Source organism: Anser brachyrhynchus (assembly GCF_964034855.1).
Source record: "Anser brachyrhynchus genome assembly, chromosome: W".
Lineage (NCBI taxonomy): Eukaryota > Metazoa > Chordata > Aves > Anseriformes > Anatidae > Anser > Anser brachyrhynchus.
Genome location: NC_137704.1, coordinates 17,871,966 through 17,898,225, shown reverse-complemented (window position 1 = coordinate 17,898,225; position 26,260 = coordinate 17,871,966). Strand labels below are relative to the sequence as shown.

The 26,260-nt window shown below is 44.5% G+C and overlaps 2 long non-coding RNA genes across 2 annotated transcripts; both read left to right on the top strand.

Annotated features, from left to right (window-relative positions):
• Positions 1-9,797: 9,797 nt before the first annotated feature.
• On the top strand, positions 9,798-16,835 carry LOC308184846. Its single transcript, XR_013942946.1, has 2 exons — positions 9,798-12,778; positions 14,989-16,835. It is a non-coding gene; the product is annotated as an uncharacterized lncRNA (long non-coding RNA).
• Positions 16,836-17,311: 476 nt separating this feature from the next.
• Positions 17,312-23,624, top strand: LOC308184844. The gene is made up of 2 exons (XR_013942944.1): positions 17,312-18,014; positions 21,438-23,624. It is a non-coding gene; the product is annotated as an uncharacterized lncRNA (long non-coding RNA).
• The last annotated feature ends 2,636 nt before the right edge of the window (positions 23,625-26,260 follow it).

Genomic DNA, 26,260 nt, shown 5'->3' with positions numbered 1-26,260 from the left:
CTTTCCCGGAGACTGGTGCATGACAGGGGATATGATATACCCACTCAATACCATGTTCTTTAGCCCAAGTGTCTATAAGGTTGTTTCGGAAATGAGTCCCATTGTCTGACTCAATTCTTTCTGGGGTGCCATGTCGCCATAGGACTTGCTTTTCAAGGCCCAGGATAGTGTTCCGGGCGGTGGCATGGGGCACAGGATATGTTTCCAGCCATCCGGTGGTTGCTTCCACCATTGTAAGTACGTGGCGCTTGCCGTTGCGGGTTTGAGGGAGTGTGATGTAATCAATCTGCCAGGCCTCTCCGTATTTATATTTCAGCCATCGTCCTCCATACCAAAGAGGTTTTGACCGTTTGGCTTGCTTGATTGCAGCACATGTTTCACAGTCATGAATAACCTGTGCTATAGTGTCCATGGTCAGGTCCACCCCTCGATCACGAGCCCATCTGTATGTTGCATCTCTACCTTGATGGCCTGAGGTGTCATGGGCCCATCGGGCTATAAATAATTCACCTTTATGTTGCCAGTCCAGGTCCACCTGAGCCATTTCAATCTTAGCAGCCTGATCCACCTGCTGGTTGTTTCACTGTTCTTCAGAGGCCCAATTCTTGGGCACCTGAGCATCTACATGGCATACTTTTACAACCAGGTTCTCTACCCGGGCAGCAATATCTTGCCACAATGCCGCAGCCCAGATGGGTTTGCTCCTGCGCTGCCAGTTGTTCTGCTTCCATTGCTGTAACCACCCCCACAGGGCATTTGCTACCATCCATGAATCAGTATAGAGATAGAGAACTGGCCACTTTTCTCGTTCAGCAATGTCTAAAGCCAGCTGAATGGCTTTCACTTCTGCAAACTGACTCGATTCACCTTCTCCCTCAGCAGCTTCTGCAACTCGTCGTGTAGGACTCCATACAGCAGCCTTCCACCTCTGATGCTTTCCCACGATACGACAGGACCCATCAGTGAAGAGGGCATATTTCTTCTCATTTTCTGGTAGCTTGTTATACAGTGGGGCTTCTTCAGCATGGGCCACCTCCTCTGATGATGATATCCCAAAGTATTTGCCTTCTGGCCAATCCAGAAAGTGGAGACCTAGTTTGTGGAGACATAGCTGTTATTTTGTTGATCACATCCATTGGGATTTGATGACGTCCATCTTGCCATTTTATTCCCAAAAACTGGATCTCTTGTGCAGGTCCTTTGACTTTATTTTGTTTTATGGCAAAACCAGCCTTCAGAAGGATTTGGACTATTTTCTCATCAACATTATTCTCATCCTAAATCCCAAACAAAGCACCATACCAGCTACTAGGAGGAAAATTATCTCTATCCTAGCCAGCACCAGGACACAGTTAGAAACCTGCTATTCCACCTAGACTGTCACAAGTCCATGGGGCAAGATGGGATCCACCCACAGGTGATGAGGGAGCTGGAAGATGTGATTGCTGAGCCGCTTTCCATCATCTATCAGTGGTCATGGCCATCCGGAGAGGTCTCAGATGACTGGAGACTTGCTAATGTGCTGCCCATCTATAAGAAGGGTCGTAAGGAGGACCCAGGGAACTATAGGCCTGTCAGCTTGACCTAAGTGCCAGGAAAGGTGATGGAACAGGTCATCTTGAGTGCAAGCACACAGAATGTGGAAGACAACCAGGGGATCAGGCCCAGTCACCATGGGTTCATGAAAGGTAGGTCCTGCCTGACCAATCTCATCTCCTTTTATGACCGGGTGACCCACCTGGTGGATGAGGGAAAGCCTGTTGACATAGTCTATCTAGACTTCAGCAAAGCCTTTGACACATTCTCCCACAGTATTCTCCTGGAGAAGCTGGAGGCCCATAGCTTGGACAGGTACACTCTTTGTTAGGTTAAAAACTGGCTGGACGGCTGAGCCCAGAGAGTAGTGGTGAATAGAGTGAAATCCAGCTGGCGACCAGTCACAAGTAGTATTCCTCAGGGGTCGGTGTTGGGGCCCATCCGCTTTAATATCTTTATTGATGATTTGGATTAGGAAATTGAGTGCACCCTCAGCAAGTTTGCATATGACATCAAGCTGGGGGGAAATGTCGATCTACCAGAGGGTAGGAAGGCCCTGCAGAGGAACCTGGACAGGCTGGAATGATGGGCTGAGTCCAATGGGATGAGGTTCAACATGGCCAAGTGCTGGGTCCTGCACTTTGGCCACGACAACCCCATGCAGCGCTACAGGCTTGGGGCAGAGTGGTTGGAAAGCTGTGCAGAGGAGAAGGATCTGGGGGTGTTGGTTGACGATCGCCTGTAAGTGAGACAGCAGTATGCCCAGGTGCCCAAGAAGGCCAACGGCATCCTGGCTTGTATCAGAAATAGCTTAGAAAGCAGGACCAGGGAGGTGAACATCACCTTATATTCTGCTCTGGTGAGGCCACACCTCGAGTACTGTGTTCGCTTTTGGGCCCCTCACTATAAGAAATACATTGATCATGTCCAGAAAAGGGCTACAAAGCTGGTGAAGGGCCTGGAACACAAGTCTTATGAGGAGTAGCTGAAGGAACTGGGGTTTTTTAGTCTGGAGAAGAGGAGGATCAGGGGAGACCTTATTGCTCTCTACAATTACCTGAAAGGAAGTTGTGGGGAGCTGGGGGTCGGCCTCTTCTCCCAGATAACTAGTGACAGGACTAGAGGGAATGGCCTCAATTTGCGTCAGGGGAGTTTCAGGTTGGAAGTTAGTAGCAATTTCTTCTCGGAAAGAGGGGTTAAGCATTGGAAAGGGATTGTCCAAGGACATGGTTGCATCACCGTTAGTGAGGATGTTTAAGGAAACATTGGATGTGGTACTTAGGGACATGGTTTAGTGGGTAATATTGGTGGTAGGGTGATGGTTGGACCAGATGATCTCGGAGGTCTTTTCCAACATTAATGATTCTATGATTCTATTATCCTATGTCAGAAAGTATTACATTTTGTTCACTGATGGATCCTGTTGTGTGGTAGGGAGCCATTGGAAATGGAAAGCTGCTGTGTGCAGTCCCACACGACGAGTTGTAGAAGTCATGAAAGGGAAGTCAATTTGCAGGTGAAAGCCATCCAACTGGCCTTAAAAAATATGAAATAGAAAAGTGGCCAGTACTGTATCTCTACACTGATTCATGGATGGTGGCAAACACTCTGTGGGGGTGGCTGCAGCAATGGAAACAGAGCAACTGGCAGCGCACAGGTAAACCTATCTGGGCTGCTACACTGTAGCAAGATATTGCTGCCTGGGTAGAGAACCTGTCTGTAAAAGTACGTCATGTAGATGTTCACATGCCCAAGAGTCAGGCCACCAAAGAATATCAGAATAACAAAGAGGTGGACCAAGCTTCGAAAATTGAAGTGGCTCAGGTGGACCTGGACTGGGACGTAAGGGTGAGCTGCTTGTAGCTCATGAAACTTCAGGACATCTGGGAAGAAATTCCACATACAGATGTGCTCGTGATCGAGGGGTGGACCTGACCACTGAGGCCATCACACAGGTCATCCATGAGTGTGAAACCTGTGCTGCAGTCAAAGGAGCCATGACAGTGAAGCGTCCTTGGAACAGGGGGCGGTGGCTTGTATTTCAAAATGGTCAGTCCTGGCAAATTGACTATATCGGACCGCTCCCACAAACCCGCCAAGGTAAATGGTACATACTCACCATGGTAGAAGCAACTACTGGGTGGCTGGAAACATACCCCATAAACCATGCCATGGTCTGAAATACAATTTTGGGCCTGGAAAGGCAAGTGCTGTGGCATTATGGTACACCAGAAAGAATTGTGTCCAACAGCAGGAGTCACATCTCAACCAATCTTGTCATCTCCTGGGCCAAGAGGCATGGTATTGAGTGGGTATATCACATCCCTTATCACCCACAATCGTCTTGAAAGTTTGAGAGATACAATTGACTGTTAAAGACCATGTTACGAGCATTGCGTGCTGGGACATGGAAACACTGGGACAGGAATTTGCCAGAAGCCACTTGGCGAGTTAACACCAGAGGATCTGACATCCATCCTGGTCCTGCTGAAACAAAACCCCTACACACTGTGGGAGGAGCTAAAGTCCCCATAATGCATGTAGGGATGTGGCTGGGGAAGGCAGTGTGGGTTGCTACTCCCTTGGGAAAAGGCAAACCCGCTTGTGGGATTGTCTTTGCCCAAGGACTGGGATACTACCTGGTGGTTGATGCAAAGGGATGGGGATATCAGGTGTGTGCCTCAAGGATATTTAACCTTGGGAGAAAACTAATCTGTAATCTAAGCTATGTGTTGCAAAAAGACACTGCAGAACCAATGACAGGTCAACTTTGCAAGGAACCAGGCGAGCACAGCAACAACTCGAGCTAAGATGGTGCTGGCATCCAGAAATCCTGTTCCTCCTGTCTTAAGTGACCATTTTGTCAGATCAAGCCTAAATCATAGACAGTTCTTATGGACATTTTGCGAGAGTCTCATAGAATGGAAAGAAGTACCTATATATCTGTTAAAGGACAGGGAACAGTGGTGATGAGAATACCAATATACTCAAGTATGTGGAACCTGAGCGTGACACAAACATTATGGAAGAAGGGGTGGAGGTTGTACTGGGTCTGGCTGGGACAGAGTTAACTTCCCCTGCAGTGGCTCATATAGTGTTGTGCTCTGCACCTATAGCTAGGAACAGCACTGATATCTCACCAATGTTTTGTATATTGCTGAGCAGTGCTGGTACAGCATCGAGACTCTCTCCAACCCCCCTGCCCCCAAGCCAGAAGTGAGGAGGGGATATCACCAGGGCAGCCAAAGGCATATTCCATACCATATGGTGTCACACTCAGCAATAAAAGGTGGGAAAGGGGAAAGAGAAGGTGGGGCTCTTGTTATGAACAAGTCTGTCCTCCTGAACAACCACTATGCATATTTAGGCTCTGTTTCCCAGGATGTGGTCAAACATAGCTCACTGATGGAAAGCAGAGAATAATTTTTTTCTTCCCTCTATGCTTCCGCGCAGCCTTTGCTTGTGGTTTTGTTTTGTTTTGTTTTTCCCTCTTCCTTTTCCCTTTAATTTAATTATCCAACCTTCCTTAGGTGTTGTGAGTTTTTGGAGAATGCACTTTTCAAATTACAGACTGATTGTAAGCCTGCTTTATCAAGTGACCTAGAAGAAGAACAATTTCAAATGGGGCTCCAAGCAACGACAAGCCTTTGAACAAATTAAATGGGAGATAGTTCATTCAGTAGCCCTTGGGCCAGTCTGAGCAGGACAAGATGTAAAGAATGTGCTCTACAACACAGCTGGGGAGAATGGCCCCACCTGGAGCCTCTGGCAGAAAGTTCCAGGGGAGACTCAAGGTCAGCCCTAGGGTTTTGGAGCTGGGGATGCAGAGGATCCAAGGCTCGCTATACTTCAACTGAAAAAGAGATATTGGCAGAGTATTAAGTGGTTCAAGTTGCTTCGGAAGTGGTTGGTACTGAAGCACAGCTCCTCCTGGAACCCTGACTCACGAAGTGATCACAGACTCTCTGTCAGAAGGCAGAGATTTTGGAATATCACTGGAGGAGGAGGAGGTGACAAATATGGAAGAGGATACCAGAATATAAACTACCAGAAAATGAGAAGCAATACGCCCTGTTCACTGATGGGTCCTGTCATATTGTGGGAAAGCATCGGAGGTGGAAAGCTGCTGTATGGAGTCCTAGACAACAAGTTGCAGAAACTGCTGAAGGAGAAGGTGAATCGAGCCAATTAGCAGAAGTGAAGGCTATCCAGATGGCATTAGATATTGCCATAATAATTTGTTTTTCCCTCTCTGCTTCTGGGCAGCCTTTATTTTTTTTTTCCCTCTTCCTTTTACCTGTAATTAAATTATTTTTATCTCAACCTTTGAGCCTTTTTTTCCTTCCAGCATACTTCCTTCTCCCCCTCTTCTTCCGAGGAGCGGAGTGAGAGAGATGTTGTGGTGGAGTTTAGATGCTCAGCAAGGTAAAACCACCAAAAAAGGGAACCCCATCTGTGGGATTGCTTTTGTTCAAGGACCTGGGTGTAGTTGGTGGGTAATGTGTAAGGATGGGTAAGTCCAATGTGTACCTCACGGGGATTTGATGTTGGGTGAGAATAGCCCATGATTTGAATTGTATGATGTTAATTGCTATATAATACTGTATGTCTTCATTACTATGTTTGCTATATGCCATATCAACAGTATTACGGTAAGAGTCAACCATATTAGTGTAAAATTATTTTTGACAGAACCAGATATTTTCCTAGTTTCAGATGGGATAGAGTTAATTTTCTTCACAGTGTCTGGTATGGTGCTGTGTTTTGGATTTAGGATGAGAAGAGTGCAGATAAAACACTGATGCTTTAGTTGATGCAGAGCTGTGCTTACACTGAGTCAAGGACTTTTCTGCTTCTCATACTGCCCTGCTAGTAAGAAGGCTGTGGGTGCACAAGAATCTGAGAGGGGACAGAACCAGGACAGCTGACCCAAACTGACCAAATGGATATACCATAACACATGCAGAAAAATAAAAACTGGGAAGATTGGCTGAGGGGAGGGGACCATTGCTCTGGGACTAGCTGGGCATCTGTTAACAGGTGGTGAGCAATTGCACTGTGCATCGCTTGTTTTTCATATATATATATATATTTATATATATATAAATATAATTATTATCATTAAACAGACTGTTTCCATTTTAACAAAACTGATGTGGTAAATGGAATGTAAACAAAAAGAGGTCTCCATCTGGTCCTACCGCCTGTCTTAGCGGAGCCTGGATTGCTGACACTGGGTATGATGCACTACTGGGCTAAAGTTGGAATTATCTTGGAGCCTGGATAGGGCTTCTGACGTCCCTGCTTAAGTTCTGGATGTAAGAGAAACATCTGAGCCCCTTCCCATCGAGGAACTATACGGCAGTGGTGCCAAGGGTACCACTAACTGAGCCTCTTCCTGTTCTAAACCCGGATAAATTGTTGGGGATTTATCGTTCCCTTTTCCCCCCTTTTGGTTTGGCACATGGCATATTACAGTCCTGCCACAAATCCACACTCAGTCTGACTTTTTGGGTCCCAATACAATAACATAAAAGCACTAACATACAGCAACTCTTTGCATTATCCTTCCTGCCAGCAAAATAACATCAACTGCAATTTGGTATTCTAATTCAAGGACACATTCTCTGGCCATTGTTCCACATCATCCAGTTTATACTAAGGCTACCACTGATTACAATATTGACTCATTTTACCCTTCATCATGGGATCACTACCAAATTTAGACCAATTTTTAAGGATGCATCCCAAGGAGGAACAAGGGGTAATTTTGGACTTTTTCCCTTTGGCGGTTGCTCACACTTGGCTGATTCGTGGAAGAACTCTATAACTCAAAGCAAGTAAGTTATAAAGTAGGTATGTGGTTTATTTCGGCACTGGGCACATGCGGGATAGCTCCCAAAGGCATGCACACCTTAACACAGCAACTTGCTTTGGTTATATGCAGTAAAGAGTTACATATGCATGAAGTTTCCCAATATGCCTATACATATGCATAACCTATCCCCGCTTTGTATTAAAATTAGCTCCAAGAAGTCATTTCCATAAACTCCTCCCATCTGCACCTGCGCAGTGCCTTCTGGTGGTGGTCGTCGGGGGGTCGTGGGGATGAAGTCCGATAACTCCTCTTCATCACCACTGGTTGACCCCCTGCCTTTGTACAGACTCAGCTGCTCCTTGGCTCTTGTCCAAACCTCAAGGTCGGTCTCAGCTGGTTTTTGAGACAGGTTCCCCATTTTTGTCAGGAAACATCTTCTGTGAGGGGCCCCGAGACTCCTTGTTTCGGTTAATTTGCACAGTAGTAAGCAAAAACACTCAGCAATATCTATTTTAAAGCGATTAAGCAAGCCCCCATTCTTTCATTCCTGGCTTTAATAATTACGATTGTTTTATTTAGAAATCATTAATACGATTAAGCAAGCCCCCATTCTTCTATCCCTGGCTTCAGTCCCCCCTTTTCTAGAAGATTAGTAAATTCTTTTACTTGTGGCAAATATTCCCAACTTGGTACTGGTCACTTAATGCCATACCGTGGACATGCGACAAAGAAGTCAGTGTGGCTATCCGGTATAACATTCTCCAGTTCCAGATTAGTATAATTACAGACAATACAAGACTTATACCAACTAAGATCAATATGACTATGATCGGGAGACACAATGTATTGAGAATGCCATTTGCCGTTGGTGACCATCCGAACCACCAGTGATGACTAGCATCTTGTTTACATTGTATTCATTGTATTGTTATACTTGATCAACTGGTGGGATACCACTGGTGCCAAATATAAAAATCACACCCGACAGTTCTAACAAAGTTACAAATACAAAGGTTAGAATGATTTTTGCTAGGGAGAGTTATATTTTCCTTATCTACTTCTACAAAAGCATAAGCAGTTCTTAAACACACACAGCCTTGACCAATATATAAGCACAGTCTTTTGACTAGTATTTGGATGAATTTCAAAGTGGCAAACACCTTGCTCAGTGTCAAGACACACATCTCATGGTTTAATCCTAGTGCAGTGATGGGGTGGATAACAAACTGTGGCATTACATATAGTAAGCACAAAGGCAGTAGCCATGTTAACAGTGGGATCATAGGTAAAATTTACCAGAGTCCACCAAGACTGGAACTTCCTCTCAAAATCATTGGCATTGCCCCAAACAGCCTTTCGGACTTCAACCGGGAAAATGCCTTCACTTCCTTCCCTAATGATCTTAATTGCAGTGAAGGTAGTAAGGAGCACCTGGTATGGTCCTTCCCACTGTGGTTTCAACGTTTTCTCTGCAAGAGACTTGACATATACATGATCTCCAGGCTGTATGTCATGCACCGGTCCATCCAGCTCTCTACTCTGAGTTCCAGCCACATGATTTTCTATTTCTCTAAGTTGCTTACTCAAAGCCACCATACCGGTAGTCAGCGTCTCTTCCCCAGCCTGGGTAGACATTCCCTTCTGGACCCTGTATGGTTTCCCATAAAGTGTTTCAAAAGGACTTAATTTTTCTTTAGTTCGGGGCTTAGTCCAAATCCGCGGCAATGCTAGCAGGAGAGCTTGGGGCCAGGGCAAGGTAGCTTCTTGCCCTAACCTTACAATGTGTTGTTTGGTCAAATGGTTCATTTTCTCCACTTGGCCACTCGACTGAGGGTGGTATGGAGTGTGGCGTTCCCAATCTATGCCCAAATGCCAACTAATTTGCTGCACTATTTTTGAAATAAAGTGTGGTCCCCGGTCTGAGGACATGGTGGCTGGAACTCCGAAGCGTGGTATTATTTCTTGTTGCAATACCTTGGTTACTTCTCGGGCTTTGGCAGTTCTAGTGGGTACCGCCTCTGGCCAACCTGAAAAGATATTCGTTAATACCGACAAATATCGATACCCCCCTTTTCTTGGAAGCTCAGAAAAGTCAATCTGCCAGTGTTGTCCAGGCCCATGGCCTTTCCCAATTTGGCCCAATTTCAGTTTGGGGGTATTTTTGGGGTTGGTCTGGAGGCAGAGGTCACGTTGTCGGGTTACTTGTGTGACAGTAGCATACAAAGTCCTAGCCGTGATTTTCCCAATCAGATAGTTATATAGGGAATTTATTCCCCAATGACTTTTCCAGTGTTCTTCCCTTACTAGTGACCATAGCAAATTAGAGGGGATGACTGATTTCCCTTTCCTTTCTTCGGTAATAGCCCATCCCTCTTGGTTATACTCTCCCTTTTGACTTTCAATTAATTTTCTGTCCTTTTTGTTATATACTGGCTTACCTTCAAGGGGAATCTGCCTGTCTGGAATCAGGGCTTCCTCCGTTGCTACCTCACCTTTTGCTGCTTCTTTTGCCTCTCTGTCCACCAGACCATTTCCTTCCTCCAATTCTGAGCTCACCTTCTGGTGTGCCTTAATGTGCATGACTGCTACCTTTTCAGGCAGCTGAACTGCCTCCAATAATCGCATTATTTCATGTTTGACGTTTTTCCCTTGCGAGTTCAACAGTCCTCTTTCTTTCCAGATGGCTCCATGTGCATGTACAACCCCAAATGCATATCTTGAGTCCATATAGATGTTTATTTTCTTTCCTTTTGCTATTTCTAAGGCACGGGTCGGAGCAATTATCTCGGCCTTTTGTGCAGAGGTATCTGTTGGCAAAGGTCCAGATTCTATTACCTCTTTGCAAGTGGTAACTGCATACCCAGCATGTCGTTTTCCGCTGATGACGTAGCTGCTCCCATCCGTGAACCAGATTTCCACATGCGGCTGGAGTAGGTCGATGGTCTCCATGCAGTCGTGGTGTACTGGCTCCCCTTTGGTTTCCGCTGAGGAAAGAAGCTGGGTTGACAATGTTAATTACCACTATTTCTACATCATCTACCGTGATAGCTTGGTATTTCAGGAACCTTTGTGGGGAAAGCCAGTGACCACCTTTCACTTCCAGCACTGCGGACACAGTGGGAGACATTAGCACAGTTATTTTCTGGCCCAAGGTGAACTTGCATGCTTCCTGGATATTTAGCACCACTGCTGCAACGGCTCTGAGGCATCCAGGCATCCAGCTGCTTAGAAAAATAAGCAACTGCCCTTTGATATGGGCCCAGGTCCTGTGCTAGTATTCCCAGGGCAATCCCCTGTTTCTCATGGGAGAAGAGGAAGAATGGCTTATTCACATCTGGAAGTCCCAGAGCTGGAGCTGACATGAGAGCCTTCTTTAGTTGGTCAAAGGCTCGCGTGGCCTCCTTTGTCCATTGGAGGTTCCTGTTCCCATTTGCAATGAGCACATACAGCGGTTTTACAAGCAATCCATAATTATAGATCCACAATCTGCACCGCCCCGCCATTCCCAAAAAGGTTCTCAGTTCTTTTATTGTCTCAGGTTTCGGGGTTTGACATATCGCTTCTTTACGATCTTGCCCCAAGGTCCGCTGTCCGGCACTAACCTCATAACCCAGGTAGATCACCTTCTGCTTTACCACCTGAGCCTTCTTCTTCGATACCCTGTACCCCTGGAGTCCCAGAAAGTTTAGGAGGCTCACCGTCCAGGCCACACATGCTTCTTCTGTCTGGGTGGCTATTAGGAGGTCATCTACCTACTGCAACAGCCTTCCTTCTCCTGGTGGAGCTTCTCAGGTCTCCAAGTCCTTTGCAAGTTGTTCTCCGAACAAGGTGGGTGAGTTCTTAAAGCCCTGAGGCAACCTTGTCCATGTGAGCTGTGTTTTGCGCCCACTCTTAGGGCTTTCCCACTCAAATGCAAAGATTTTCTGGCTGGCTTCATGGAGAGGGAGGCAAAAGAAGGCATCCTTCAGATCTAAAACGATAAACCAAGTTAGCTCTGGTGTTAAGCATGTTAGTAAAGTATATGGGTTCGCCACCACAGGGTAAAGGTCCTCAGTTACCTTGTTAACAGCTGGTAAATCCTGTACAACCCAGTATGATCCATCAGGTTTTTGAACAGGCAAAATAGGAGTGTTGAAGTCAGACTGACGCTCTTTTAATAATCCTAATTGCAGAAAATTTTCAATTATAGAGCTAATTCCCTCCCTATCCTCTCTTCTCAGGGGGTATTGTTTGATTCTGAGTGGCTGTCTCCCCTCCTTAAGTTTGATTTGTATTGGAGGAGCATTTTTGCCTTCCCTGGTACTTCAGTGGCCCATATACCCAGGAATACCTGACTCAAGATATCTTCATTAACCTCTTCCTTTGTTTTGGGTTTTGTTGATATCATTAGGCTTAGTACCTCCACATATCTCTGGTCATCTACCTCCAGAACAATCTCCCTGTTTTAAAATGATATGGTCATTTGTAATTTTTCCAGTAGGTCCCTTCCCAGGAGTGATTCCGGAGAGCTGGGCATATATAAAAATTTATGAATGCCCCACTGTTTCCCAAGTTTGTACTTTAAAGGTTTATGAAAGTATGCCATTTCTGATTGGCCAGTTGCTCCTTTTACTATGACATAATCATTTCCTACAGGTACTAGTGCTTTATTTAAAATGAATAAGTTGCCCCTGTATCTACCATGAGTTCCACCTCCTTTCCCTCCTTCATTTTTATAACCAGTGTGTGATGTATAAGAAATGTTTGTTCATTATTTTTCATGGTTATATTAAGAAGGGAACAAAAAGAGTTGCTCAAGCGGTGGTAAAAACCTTGAGACATCCTGCCTGTTGATGTCTCAGATATACGGTTGAGAGAACTTTGTGTAAACAGTACAATTGCCAACCCGATAACCCACTGCCCTATCTTAAGAAAAACTAACATGACCAAATAAGGAGGAGAAACGCTGCAAACTAAGCAGAGGAAGACTACTGCCTTCATCCACGCGACCACCAGAGGGACAGAGACGACCCCCTAGCAACAATCGACGCAGCTGCAGTACTAGAAAGGGGCCATGTAACCCCGGAAGAACCTGATGATAAAAGGGGACTGCGAAAGGGGGAGGGCGCGTCCCGTTTGGAGGAGCATGGACTCCCCCGGCCGCCCAGCGCTGTTTTGCTTGCTGATCGCTTACTCAATAAACTAATTCTTTCTGGCTAAAAGAGTAATTTATAACAAATTTGGTGCTGTGACTCAGATAAAGGCAATTTGATTGGGAAACCTATCGAAGGGGGCGCCCCGCCGATTTCAGCAGCCTTCGCCGGGACTATTCCCGTTCAAACCCTTTACCGACGAACCCTAAATTTCGGGCAGCAAGCAAATAAAGCTGGCAAAACCCCTAGGTAATCTTTGTGCATGAAGGCCGAACGAAGACCCACGGGGTGGGTAAGTATAGGCCGGTGATCCGTTTGGTTGGGGTTGGTGATCCTGGAGTTTGCCAAGCCTTAAACGTTTATGTAAATGCAAAGGAACCTTTTTGTTTAGAGGAGAGCGAATATGCGAGCCTTTGGATTGGCTCAGAGAATCGAGTTAATCTGTACCCTTTAAAAGAAAAAGGAGGGGCAAAATTACAAGTTGTGGAGCCAAAATTACAATTTGTGGAGCAAGAGGTAAAGTACCTGGGTCACCAGTTAAGTAAGGGGACTAAAAGTTAGACCCAGACAGAATCAGTGGAATATTGGCTTTAGCGTCCCCGCGAACTAAAAGGCAGGTACGGCAATTACTAGGATTAATAGGCTACTGTAGACAATGAATAGAGGATTATAGTGGAAAGGTAAAATTTCTCTATGAAAAACTGACTAGAGACAGGTTGCTGAAATGGACTCGGGAAGATGAGGAACGACTGAACAAGTTAAAGAAGGAACTAGTACGCCCCCCAGTGTTAAGCTTACCAGATTTAAGGAGGCCGTTTTGTTTTTTTTTTGTGAACAGCGCAGAAGGCACGGCATACGGAGTGCTGGCCCAAGAATGGGCAGGGAGTAAAAAACCTGTGGCCTATTTGTTTAAATTATTGGATCCGGTTAGCCGGGGTTGGCCAAACTGTTTGCAGGTAGTGGTAGCTGCTGCCTTGTTAGTGGAAGAAGCACAGAAGATCACTTTTGGGGGGGGGAAATCAAAGTAATATCTCTACACAATATACGCGGGGTACTGCAACAGAAGGCAGAGAAATGGATCACTGACGCCAGATTATTAAAATAAGAAGGAATTTTGATTTCCTCTCCAAAATTAACATTAGAAACAACCTCCCTACAGAACCCTGCTCAATTTCTTTATGGGGACCCAAATGAGTCCTTAGGACATGATTGCCTCCGAAATATAGAAGAGCAAACGAAATTGAGACCTGATCTAGAGGAGGTGGAATTACCCATCGGTGAACAGATATATGTGGATGGTTCCTCGAGAGTAGTCGAGGGAAAGCAAAAATCAGGATACGCGTTAGTAAATGGGAAAACATTTGAGATAGTGGAATCTGGACCTTTGAGCCCTAGCTGGTCTGACCAAGCTTGCGAGCTATATGCCATATTGCGGGCCCTAAAATTGTTGAAAAATAAAAGCGGTACAATATATACAGATTCAAAATATGCTTATGGGGTAGTACATACATTTGGTAAAATATGGGAAGAAAGGGGGCTCATCAATTCACAAGGAAAGGGTTTAATACAACAGGAATTGATTACCCAGGTTTTACAAGCTATCAGAGAGCCCAAAGAAATTGCCGTAGTACATATAAAAGGGCATCAAAAAGGCCTCACCCCTCAGGTTAGGGGTAATAATCTAGCGGATCAGGAGGCAAAAAGGGCAGCATTAATGAGTATAAGAATTATAAGAACGAGGGAAGATTGCCCAGACTGTGGGAAATACTTAATACTTATACTTAATACTTAATATATAATAATTAATATAATTAATAATATAATAATGTATAAATAACATATAATAATACTTAATATAATACTTAATACTGTGGGAAAGACTTAAAGGAATTTCCATGTTATGATTGCTGGAAGGATTTTGGTTTTGATGCCCTACAATGTAGTTGCTCGTTCTGGGAAAAGGAGGAAGGGAAAAATCCGCATTGCTACTTGCACGGGCCCATATATACATTGCTCTGCTTTATGCAGCCAGAAAAGGATAAAATGGCTCAAATGGGTATAAAAGAGACCGATGGGGGTAAATGGGTATTGCCCGATGGACGGGAGATGCTCCCTAAGTCTGCAGCTTTAAGTGCTAATTCTTTCTGGCTAAAAGAGTAATTTATAACAAGTGGACCTGCTGGGGTAGATTTCCCCGGTCTTCCCCAGTCGTCTTTTGCATGTGCAAACACCACCTCCCTTCCCTGGTTCCCTTTTCCATTTCTTTTCTATTCCGGGCATTTGTTTTTCCAACGCCCAAATTTGTTACATAGGGCACATTGATCCTTGCCTAGCCAGGGCTGTTCCTGTCTAGGCCTCCTTTTTCCTTCTTCCCTAATAACTGCTATCAGCCTCTTCTGCATGTTTAATTGAGGAAGATAAAAGTCCTCTCTCCTTCCAAATTGCCCTGTGTGCATGCACCACACCAAAGGCATATTTCAAATCTGTCCAAATGTTTGCCAGCTCAAAAGCTCTTATCAAGGCGATGATTTCCACCTTTGGGGCTGAAGTTTTTTACTGCATATCCTGTGAGGAGAACTCCCTGGTGGACAAAGCTGCTGGCATCTATATACCAATCCTCCGCATCTTCTAGGGATGTATCCTTTAAGTCTGGTCAGCTGGAGAATACTCCATGGTCCGTGGTCTTGATGCAAACATGACTAAGGAAAGAGGCTGGGTTCACAGAATTAGTGCTGAAAAACTTTAGTAAGTCCATTATACCCATTCCTTTTCTTCTTCAGTAGCTATCATTTGTGTATTGCAACCGTGTCCCCTTTTCCCAAAGGGGTCTTTCAAGCTTCAAGATCACAGGCTAGTTGTTTCCTGAATATGGTGGGGCTGTTCTTGAACCCCTGTGGTAACGCAGTCCAAGTAAGCTGAGTTTTTCATCCTCTATTAGGAGTTTCCCATTCAAAGGCAAAGAGTTTCTGGCTTTCAGTTGCCACGGGCAGGCAGAAAAAGGCATCCTTTCAATCTAGTACCATGAACTAAACTTGACTGTCCTTGTTCAAAAGAAATTTTTGCATCCAATTTTTCCAGCGAGTCCCTTCCTAAGAAGGACCTTGGCAAATTGGGTAAGTATAAAAATTGATGAATTCCAATCATTTTTCTCAATTTACATTTCAAGCATTGCAAATAAAAACGCCTTTTCCTGTTTCCATGACAACTCTCTTGGACCCATCATGATCCCCCCAGATGGGTCACACCCCTGATTTTGAGATCTCAGCCTCGGGTTAAGGCAGAAGTACTAACATTCCTACATCCTCTTCCCCTGCTCATTCAACTTCGAACAGCTCTGTCAAATACTACATGCCACACCTTTAACACCTTCAACAACCCTTTTAACACTTCCTTTATCTTTCTCCAGCCTGTACTTTTCTAATGCCAACACCGAAGGCTCAGTCAGGGGCCGACTTAATTCCATACCTTTTCCCTCTAAGATGCTGAAACAACATATCAGTATACAACATTTCATCCTGTTTCCCTTCTGTGATATATGGAGCAACAATTCGTGTCAAGAAGATGGTTGATGTTAAAAAAGAAGGGGGAGATGTGGGAGTGTGGCCATGGGGGTCGACAAGCCCCATGGTTGGTGATAACATCGGACTCTTAAGGATGAGGCCATCAGGAATGTAAAGAGTTTAGAGGGAACAAAGAAGGGTGATTCAGGCGACGCCAGGCCGTCTTGGGTTGCTTGTTCTCCCGCCGTTAAGGCATGGAAGTTGCTGGGGGTTTGCTGGTTGCCAGGCAAAGTTGTTTGACCAATGAAGAGTTAGTGGAAAAGGGGCTGTGGGGCGAATAGTATAAGAAGGGAGCTTGTCCTCAGTATGGGATGCAACACGGTATGATGAAGTTCTGTCATAGTAGCAGTTACTGATCATAAAAGAACCCTGGTGTCCGTGTGGTCGTTACGCCACAAATGGCACCCGAACAGGGACCTGAAGAAAACGAACAGGAACCTGAAGTAAACGAACAGGGACCTGAAGAAAACAAACAGGGACATGAACAACAGGAACAGGGACAGGCTAACAGAACAGGGACCAGGACAGGAAGAGGGACATTGATCGCCTAATGAAGATAGGTTCGGCCAAACTCAGCAAACCGCTCAAAGAAGCTCGTATAGAAAGTCGCTGTAAATGGGCGTACCGGAGCTGGAAGGAAGCTCAAGCTGAGAGAAGCAGACCCGCGCACACAACTGCCCCTCGCTGGCCGAAGGTAAGCAGTTGCGCATTATGGGGAATCATACGTCCTTAGAAACAAAGACTGTCCTGAGAGAGGGAGTTAGGAGAATATAATAATTTACTAACTTTTTAGAAAAGGGGGGGATGAGAGAGGGAGTTAGGGGAATCTTATCAAGTAGAGATAGAGTGCTGATGGCATGAAACTAGGATCCTACTTAGTGTCTTTACTAACTATGGTGCTTGTGCAAATTAATTAAAGCAAGAAGCCTTGGGCCCCTTTACCAAGGTCAGTCTCTTAATAAGAGTGTGAGCCTATCTTAAGAAACTGGTAGAAACTGGTCCTGTGGATGGACAAGATCCAAGAAGCAACTGAGTCTGCGCAGAGACAAGAGGTCAACTAGCGGTGATGAGGAAGAGTCATCAATCTTCATCCCCACGACCCCCGAAGACCACCACCAGAATACACTGCGCAAGTGCAGATGGGAGGAGTTTATGGAAATGACTCCTTGGAACTAATTTTAATATGAAGCGGGGACAGGTTATGAATATGTATAGGTGTATTGTGAAACTTCATGCATATGTAACTCTTTGCTGCATATAACCATGGTGTAAGAAATGGTCCAGCAATTCGTGCCACTAAGGGGTTTTGAAGGGTTAACATTGAGGCCTGGGTTTAGGCGAGAAGAGAACAAAGGGATTTCTTCGGAGAAAAACTGCTGACTTTGCACGAATGTGCAGTAACTTCTGACAGCCGGCCAAGAGACCACTAGATAAGGAGGAAGAATATGAGCCTCCCTGTCCGAGCGGCCCCCGAGAAACTAACAGAGACTGATAAGCAGGCGCACCTGGGAGGACTTCGGATTCGGGAAACCAATTATAATAACCCTGCCTCTTCTAGAAGTAGTAATGAATATGTATTAGCCTAGGAGCATAAAAACCAGCCGCCTTACGTAACAGGTGTGCGTCCCGGTGGAGCAGAGACTCCCGGCGCACCCAGCGCTGTTTGCTTGCCTCTATTCGTTTAATAAATTGTAAACTCTGATTGTAATCCTATTTGGGACTCAGTCATTTATAACAATTGGGGGCTCGTCCGGGATGGTCTTGGTTCCTGAATTCTGACTTGATCTAGGAGGGGCGCCCCCACCATTTGGTGGCTCCTGTTCGAGTCAGGTCAGGGCTAATGCCATCTTGAACCTGAATAAGGGCAAGCAAAGATTTAGATTTTTTTATGAGCTCCCTTTGCCGGCTGCAGCACTATATTTTGCCCGTAATTCTGCGCGCGAAGATCCGAACGAAGACGACGGAGTCGTAAGTATTTAAGGCGTATACCGTTCGGTTGGGTGGGTTTCGGTTGCCTGTGTGTGTGAGAGTGTGACTGAGACGGAACGTAGTTCCGAAGCGATTGTGGAGGTCTTCTAACCGCGGTTCCAATCTCCCGCGAGGGACTTGGCCGGTGAAGGACCGAAGCGATTCCTATAGGATTCGTGGGTGGGTGATAGGTCCTAAACCCCCTGCAAGACACTCTCACTAAGGCAACCAAGGGCTGTAGGAATTGCCACAGTAAAATTCCTAGATGGGTCAGACAAAATTGAAGACCCGGGACCAGAGAAAAGGGAGCAAATTACCAGACATACCACCAGAAAGTCCATTAGGGATAATGATTAGAAATTGGAACGATAGGGGCCCCAGAAAAGGGAAAAAGTAAATTAAAAATGGTTCAGTATTGTATGACAGAATGGCCAAAGGAGCCTTTAAGACCACATGTCTTTTGGCCCGTTTTCGGATCCTTTGAAGACTGGGTTTGCCAGGCCTTAAATATACATGTTAATTCAAAGGAACCTTTTAGCCAGGAGGAAAGTGATTATGCAGGATTATGGATCAGGATCTCATGTCCTTTTCCAGCCTCAATATTTACACTAAAAGCAGACGAGAAGTTTGACGAAGAAGAGAACAAAAAAATAAAAAATAAAAAAAAAAAAAGGAAAAAGAAAAAGATGATGAATGGGAGTCATTGGATAACCTACCACCTCTATATCCTAACAATCCACCCCCGGTGGTGCATCTTGTAATCCTGTTTTGTTCTTAAATGTTTTGACTGTGTCAAGGAGGAAGGTGGGAGCATTATCTAAGTAACAGTTTAGAAGTTTGGGTATATTCGCGGTGGTGTTCGGTCAGTTTCCCAAGTATCGGGGGAGCGGGGCTGACTGATTATCAAAGTGGTAGAACGGAGAGTCACTTCTTTGGTGGTTCGGGCCTGAGCCCTGGGAATTTGGTAAGAAGGGGGAGAGCGAATTTATTTAGGCCTCAATACCTTTTTAAACCCCCATCTTGACGGATACACAGGAGTGATTCCTTGTTTTGTGTAGGCTTACTAACAAAGTGCATGAGAAAAATTAGCATTTGGCTTGAAATTCGGTCTTATTGAAATGTAAATTTTGTGGAAAAGGTGTTATTGTTTGTTTAGAAGACAGAAGGCTGAGTGCTTCAGGTGTTTTTCCGAAGTCCTGCGGATTTATGATTGGAATGGGGCTCATTAATAATCTGAAATAGTAAAGTTTGTATGTGGAAAGAAGAGTTTAATCCCAGAGAATTGGGACATTTGGGAAGAAGATTAGGAAAAGATAGTAAAAACCTGCAATAAAAAGGTTTGCGTGGAAATTGAAACAAGGGACAGTAACTAATATAAATAAATAAAAGGGAATGGGAAATCAAAGAAAAGGGGAAAATCCAAAAAAAAAAAAAAAAAAAAGACGTCCTAAAAAAGAAAAAGCCTCCTTGGGTGCATATTGGCACATTGGAAGGATATTGTTAGAAATGGGGGCACAGAAAGCAAGAGGACTTTCACTAAGTATTGCAATCAATGGTGGCCACCATATAAACTAAATGGCCACTTTATGGATCAATCGACTATAACAGTGTCTTGCAATTAATGTTTTTGAGGAGAGAAGGAAAATAGGATGAAATGTTGTATAGTGATATGTTGTTTCAGCATGTTGGAGGGAAAAGGTTTGGAATTAAGTTGGCCCCTGACTGAGCCTTTGGTGTTGGCATTAGAAAAGTACGGGCTGGAGAAAGATAAAGGAAGTGTTAAAAGGGTTGTTGAAGGTGTTAAAGGTTGTGTGGCATGTAGTATTTAACAGAGCTGTTTGAAGTTGAATGAGCAGGGGAAGAGGATGTAGGAATGCTAATAGTTCCGTCTCAACCCGAGGCTGAGATCTCTAAATCGCGGGTGTGAGCCCTCTGGGGCAGGGGGACCGTGATGGGTCCGAGAGAGTTGTCGTGGAAACAGAAAAGCAGCTAACTTTTGAAACAACCTGAGTTCCTGTGTGAGCTCAGATTGCCAATGGGACCGCTCAGGGAACTTTCAACGATTGCATTCCCCTGACCGACCCCCTCACTGAGACCCTAATCACCCCGGAAATTATGTAAATACTAAAATCTGGTTAAATTGGCTATTGGGAATTGAGAATCTGTTCCAACAAGGTGCAAAAGAAACCCCTATGGAATTTATGGAATTTTTGAATTTCTGGACCAACTTTGAAATGCAATGAAAAAAAAAAATGGACCTGGCTTAAAAAAAAAAAAAAAGAGAGAGGCAACTGGCTAACCTCTTTCCAGGGCAATCAGCCCCTGATATCAGAAAGAAATTGTCTTAGGCTGCAGGACAAACAACAGTCAGGAATGATGGGGACCTGGGGCATCTACCCTAGCAGGTCCACTAGTTGAAATAAAGCTAGGAAACGAAGACAGGCTTGAATTTTTTGTTGGTTATGGGAGCTTCTTTCTCTGTGTTAATTAGGCTGTAAATGTAATAGGAGCAACATATTCAGTGTTAAATAGTTTAAAAGGACGATTAGGAACTAAGACAACTACAATAATTGGAGCCACAGGGAAAGAGGAAGAATGGTCATTCTTACGACCCCTTGATTTGCGTTTTGGGGGTGAGGAACTAACCCATAAATTTTAGTATGTACCAGAATGCCCGATGCCACTCTTGGTACGGGATCTATTAGCCAAATTAGATGCAACAATAACCTTTGAGGATGGAGAATTAATAATGAAGGTACCTGAGTCCAAAGTAGGCCAAATCCTAATGATCAAAGATAAACCCTTTGTTAATATTCCAAGAGAAGTAGAAAATGCAGTTATAGCAACAGTACGGGAAACAGATGTACCAGGGAAGTCGAAACTGGCACAACTGGTAAAGGTGGAATTAAAGGAAGGAGCCAAACCTGTTTGAATCAAACAATATCCACTTAAGATAGAAGCTAGGCACGGGAATAGTGAAAATTATTGACAAATTTCTCAAATATCAGATTCTGGAAGAATGTAAATCGGAATACAATACTCCAATTTTTCCAGTAAAGAAGCCGAATGGCGAGTATAGATCTGTACAAGATCTTAGAGCAATAAATGAAATAACAAAGGATATTCACCCGGTAGTAGCTAATCCTTACACATTGTTAACATCTGTGAAAGAGAAATATAAATGGTTTACCGTGATAGATTTAAAGGATGCCTTCTTTTGCATACCTCTTGATAAAGATAGTAGAAAATTATTTGCCTTCAAATGGGAAAACGTATTGAAGTTTTTGGACCACATATGGTAACAACCGTTTTGGAACAAAGGGGGGGGGCACTGGTTATCACCCAGCCGGATGATGAAATATCAGGCAATCCTAACTGAACAAGATGACATAACCTTGAAAACGACTAACCTGTTATATCCAGCAGTATTTCTAGGAACCGTTCCAGAAGAAGGACCGTTGGAACACAATTGTGTGGAAATAATCGAACATACGCCAGCCACAAAGATTTGAAGGATGTACCCCTTGAAAGGTATTCAGTGGGAATACCACACTCCGTGGCACCCACAAAGCTCAGGGAAAGTAGAAAGGATGAATCAAACAATAAAACAACAATTGGCTAAGTTAATGATCGAGACACAGCTGCCCTGGACGAAATGCTTACCATTGGCACTTTTAAACATAAGAACCAAACCACACAGTGAGACTGGATTATCATCATATGAAATGTTATATGGTATGCCTTATTCTCAAGGGATGCCCCTAGGGAACAATGTAGTTGAGGATCATAGTATCCAGAAATACATAATTACCATTGGAAGGAGATTACAGGAGATAAGAGAAATTGGGATGATGACTCAGACACCACCTTTAGGATTTGCTATTCATAAAATACAACCAGGAGACAAGGTCTTAATAAAAACCTGGAGAGAAGAATCATTGAACCCCCGATGGGAGGGACTGTACCTTGTTTTACTTACTACTGAAACAGCTGTGAGAACAGCAAGAAGGGGTTGGACCCATGCATCCAGAATAAAAGGACCAATAACTACCGAAGCCTGGAGGGTTGAGTCCACTCCTGGGGAACTGAAACTGAGACTAAAGAGGAACTGATATCCCAGCAATGAGGTTCTGCATGAATTAAGGGCACTGGATAAAGAGGACAAGGCTGAAGGGAGGAAAGGGAGAAGGCAAGACCGGGGTAGGACCCTCCACTGCGGCGTGTATGGTCTACCGAGGGAGGCAACCCCTATGGGTATTGACCGCCGAGTGAGAGTGCCTCGACCGGACTTCTCCCACACCAAGATCAGTTTGTCCTGAGAAAAATAACATGAGAACCTTTTAAACCCATAATAAAATTGTGATTAGTTTTTCCAGGAGCTGGATCACCCTGAAGGGCTGAATGGTAACACAAGCTTTGAAAGCGGGCCCAACCCCATGATTGAAGGCGCTTCCCACACTCTCAAGATTGGACGGCGAAAAAGGCTTATAATATGACAGGTCGCCAAAGAGAACTGAATTGTGACTGTAAGTGGAAACCCAACGTGGGAGCTTGGAAGCGTGCATATACGAGTACAAACGGGGCAGACATTGTAACAGGACCACTCGGTAACAAGGACACTCTGTATTATCACGCCCCAAAGGGTAAAGATGGATGGGATGGTCATTTTCCAAACGGGACGTGGGCCCTAAAGGGACATTATTGGGTGTGTAGCAAACATGCTTACAAGAGGCTACCTGGAAACTGGTCGGGAATATGCTATGGGGGGTACATAAGACCCTTGTTCTTTTTATTGTCACAAACACAAGGAAATCATTTAGGAATAAGATTATATGATGACCTGAACAGAGTAAAACGATCTATTGATACTTCCTTAGCCGGGGATAGTGCCCAAAAATGGGGAAAGGATGAATGGCCTCCTGAAAGAATCATACAGCATTATGGGCCAGCCACCTGGAACCCAAATGAGTTGATATCAGGAGCCCGAGAACCTATTTATAATTTGAACCGAATAATTAGGTTGCAAGCTATCCTCGAAGTTGTAACAAATCAAACAGCGACAGCCTTGGATCTTTTGGCTGACCAATCCACTCAAATGAGAAATGCTATATTCCAACATAGAATGGTCTTAGACTATTTACTAGCAGAAGAAGGGGGAGTATGTGGAAAACTGAACGATTCTAATTGTTGTCTACAGATTGATGATAATGGAAAAGTGGTCAAGCAGATAACAAAGGAAATTAGAAAGCTAGCCCACGTCCCAGTACAAACTTGGAAGGGTATGGATTGGGATTTCTTTTCATGGTTGCCTGGTGAACCATGGGTTAAAAGGATGCTGTTTTTATTTTTATGTGGTATAGTGACATTATTGTTTATACCTTGTATGATACCTTGCTTTACGTTGTTGATACGGCGAGTAATAAATAGCACCCAATTTGTGATGACTTCAGTGGAGAGAAAAGGTGACGTGTCGATAATGATGCTTAAGAAGTGGACACCCCGAGAACTGACTGATGAAATCCAATTGTTACTGACAAAGGTTGAAGGAGAGACACGAATTGATGATTAAAAAAAAAAAAAAGGGAGGAATTGTAAGAAATGGTCCAGCAATTCGTGCCACTAAGGGGTTTTGAAGGGTTAACATTGAGGCCTGGGTTTAGGCGAGAAGAGAACAAAGGGATTTCTTCGGAGAAAAACTGCTGACTTTGCACGAATGTGCAGTAACTTCTGACAGCCGGCCAAGAGACCACTAGATAAGGAGGAAGAATATGAGCCTCCCTGTCCGAGCGGCCCCCGAGAAACTAACAGAGACTGATAAGCAGGCGCACCTGGGAGGACTTCGGATTCGGGAAACCAATTATAATAACCCTGCCTCTTCTAGAAGTAGTAATGAATATGTATTAGCCTAGGAGCATAAAAACCAGCCGCCTTACGTAACAGGTGTGCGTCCCGGTGGAGCAGAGACTCCCGGCGCACCCAGCGCTGTTTGCTTGCCTCTATTCGTTTAATAAATTGTAAACTCTGATTGTAATCCTATTTGGGACTCAGTCATTTATAACAATGGCAAGTTGCCGCGTCAGGTGCGCACGACTTTGGCAGGACTACCCCCCCGTGCTGCCCAGCGCTGAATAAACATACCTACTTTAAAATCTTACTGATTGTGGAGTCCGTTTTCCGCAAGTCAGTCCTGGTAACCTTACAGCTTATTCCCTTTATTAAAAATCAGACAGTTTATGATCCTGAAACATGGGACCAAATTGAGGTCAAGGTGTGGGACTGCTACTAGAGACGACAGGGTTGCGGGGGGATTGCTTGGCACCTGGCGAGCAATCTCTGAGGCCTTAAAGAGCCATGTGGGACCACAGTCAGCAACGTGTGGTTTGCCAGATAGTGAGGGAGCTGCAGGCTCATCCACCGATCCTTCTGCTACACCGTCGGCCCCCCCGCCGCTACTGCCATCGCAGGCCTTTGCTGTTATGCCCCCTGGTGACCCAAACGTTCCTTTTGATCCAGGCCCCATGGGCCCTGAAAAGGAGCCGGATCTGTTTCCCTTCGATCCGGGAGGAATAGGATACATAAGGCCCGAAGGCCGAGTTGCTTAATAACTTAAAGCGAGACATACTGTTCCCACGACTAGCCCTGGAATTCTCCGGTGTTTGTAATCAAGAAAAGGAATGGAAAATGGAGACTGTTATATGATCTGAGAAAAATTAATGAAGTCATGGAAGATATGGGAGCACTTCAACCGGGATTACCATCTCCAACTATGCTCCCCCAGTCGTGGACATTAATAGTAATAGACTTAAAGGATTGTTTGTTAAACACTTGCCAGAATTCGGAAAACTTTGCCATGTTTATGTTTCAATTGATACCTTTTCTGATTGTACGTATGTATAGGCGTACTCGGGTTTCTTATGAATATGTAAAAGCAATGTTCTATATATTTAGGAAGTTCGACGGTTGTGTGCATGTTGGTAGAGCGTAGACTCCCCGCGCACCCAGCGCTGTTTACTTGCCTTTTATAAATATTACTAAATTCAGATTGAGTTGTATCCTCATTTATAACAAGCTTGACTCTTCTTAGAATAGTTCTATTATAATACACACCGCAACAGTGTTTTTGTCTTAAACCAACACACAGATATGTCTCATTTTCCTTATAAATAACTTTTTAAACTTTAGGCAGATGTGGGAGTGTGGCCATGGGGGTCGACAAGCCCCATGGTTGGTGATAACATCGGACTCTTAAGGGTGAGGCCATCAGGAAAGTAAAGAGTTTAGAGGAAACAAAGAAGAGTGATTCAGGAGACACCTTGCTGACTGCTTGTTCTCCCGCCATTAAGGCATGGAAGTTTCTGGGTGTTTGCTGGTTGCCGGGCAAAGTTGTTGACCAATGAATAGTTAGTGGAAAGGTACTGCTGTAGGGCGAATGGTATAGGAAGGGAGCCTGTCCTGATTAAGGGACAGAATGAAGTTGTGCCCTCACTCTGAGAGATGAAGTTGTGCCCTCAGTAAGAGAGAGCTGAAGTTATGTCATCAGTAAAGTAGTAGCAGTTGTGGGAATAAAAATGATGGGAGAGAAATGCTGAATAAAGCACCAATGAGGCAAATATTAATCGTTTTACATCAAGAGAGTCATTGGGAGGTGCAAGCAATGTGTGATGTTGTGCTAAGAAAGTATGTCTGTGTAGGAATATACACTTTAGTGAAGCAAATATGCAGAGGATGTACCATATGTCAAAAGGCAAATAAAAAGGTCATTCGTAACTCACCTAGAGGGGGACGGGAGCCAGGGATTCGACCTTTCCAAAGTATACAGGTAGACTTTACTGAGTTACCTAAAGCAGGGAGACTTAAGTACTTGTTTGTCCTAATTGACCATCTGACTGGATGGGTGGAAGCTTTCCCCTCCGTATCTGCCACTGGAAACACGGTGGCTAAGGTATCACTGGAGCAAATAGTCCCTAGATATGGGATAGCTGAAAACATTGATTCAGATCAAGGAAGTCATTTCACTTCACAAGTACTGCAAGGGTTAATGCAGGCCTTAGAGACTGAGTGGAATTTTTACACCCCCTGGCACGCCTCCTCTTCTGGGAAGGTAAAGCGAATGAACCAGACATTAAAGAAGCAATTAACTAAATTAGTGTTAGAAACCCAACTTCCTTGGGTAAAATGCTTACCTTTAGCACTCCTCCAGGTTCAAACAGCACCAAGAAACGATATAGGAATTTCACCATACGAGA